The sequence below is a fragment of the Charadrius vociferus genome, unplaced genomic scaffold (genome assembly GCF_000708025.1).
Source record: "Charadrius vociferus isolate BGI_N301 unplaced genomic scaffold, ASM70802v2 scaffold41, whole genome shotgun sequence".
Classification (NCBI taxonomy): domain Eukaryota; kingdom Metazoa; phylum Chordata; class Aves; order Charadriiformes; family Charadriidae; genus Charadrius; species Charadrius vociferus.
The window spans coordinates 1,352,125-1,353,035 of NW_009647013.1; positions in this window are offsets into that span (position 1 = coordinate 1,352,125).

Sequence of the window (911 nt, forward strand, 5' to 3'; positions counted from 1 at the left end):
GGGGGGAAATTATAGCGGGGGGAGAGGGGGCGGATTTGGCCCGAAAAATGGGGGTTTTGGGGGGTTCTGGGGGGAATGATGGGTTGGAAGGGTTGAGCGCGTGGTGGGAAGGCAGCTCGGGCTCTCCGCTAGAGCAGGACAAAGCTGGAGAGTGACAAAGTGACAAAGAAGGGGACCGGGAGGGTTTAACGGAGTCCCGGTGGCATCTCCGAAAGGGGCCAAACCGCTCCCCTGCACCCCACGCCGGCTGCGGGGTGTCCTCTCCACGCTGGGGAGCAGTGGGGTACCCTCCCCGTCCTCCCAGGGCTGGGATGTGGCAGCACAAGCCCGACGTGATCCATTCCCGGTCCCCGAGACACGTGAGGACTCGTTATCCTCCTCCAAACCGGGTAACGGGAGCTCGGAGAGGCCGAGTCCCAAATGCCGAAACTATTTTGGTGCGATGCCGCCGCGGATGCTGGGGCGAGCGGTGGTCCCCGGGGAGTCCCAGCAGAGCTAGGACATCTCTTAGGGCTGTGTCCTTCCCATAAACCGACCCTCCTTCCCCCAGATCCGCTTCACCCTGGCCTATTTATCGCCGCCGGCTCCGTCTGACGATGATCACAAGCCCGGCACCTCCGGGGAACCGCGTGGGTATATTTAGGCACCGGTCTCCGCCGTTATGCAATGAGCACCGGTGCGGCTGTGGGGAGGAGGTTCCCCCTGGAAAACGAATGTAGGGTGGTTTCGCAAAACCCGTGGTCGCAGGACGTGGGGAAGGACGGGGTGACCCAGCTGGAAACCGTGGGGGTGACATCGCAGGCGTGACACCGCGGCTCAGGCGTTTAGCTCGTGGCGGGGCATCTGCGACACGTCCCGGTGAAGCTCAACAGGACGAGGCTTCTCTTGGAAAGGATTTTCTGATGCTCTGC